Here is a 573-nt window from a genome sequence, read left to right as displayed (position 1 = left end):
GATGAAGAGTGTGAGAAAGTCATGGATATTGTTGATGTTCCCCAAAGCAGTTTGCTTTTATGTAGCTTCTAGCCAGAGGTTGAATATTGGCAGTGTGATTTGGCATCACCTCGAAGCCTTTTTTCCCCTGTATGATCTGTGTGCACAGGAGCTGTCTCTTCCATGGTCACGGTTCTCCCTGTAGGGAAATGCTGCACCCGTTTGTACAGATGCTGGACGGAGCAGAAGCTGTAGTGCCAGTCCACAACGGCAGCTTGGTGCTGGGATCCTGCTGCAGCTCTCCCAAGTAAGGAGGTTGTTGTTTGTTGGTTACGGATGTGTTAGAGGAATTTCCCATTTTTGGTATCTAATGGGAAACCCCGGGGATCCTTTAGGGTGTCAGGTCTGGTGAAATGATGGTCTGTGTCGGAGTGGCTGCCTGAGTCTGGGGGTCTCAGTCCGCTCTCCCTGAACTGCTTGGGGGCAGTGAGCGCCCTGTGGGGGAGTTGAGGCTGTGCTGGATGTGTGCAAGGTCTACAGCTGCAGCAGAGCCAGGACGCTCAAGCCTTACGGGTAAACCCTGAGTAAGAACAA

Source organism: Athene cunicularia, unplaced genomic scaffold (genome assembly GCF_003259725.1).
Source record: "Athene cunicularia isolate RWA unplaced genomic scaffold, athCun1 SCF_76, whole genome shotgun sequence".
Lineage (NCBI taxonomy): Eukaryota > Metazoa > Chordata > Aves > Strigiformes > Strigidae > Athene > Athene cunicularia.
Note: the sequence above shows the minus strand (reverse complement) of the source record.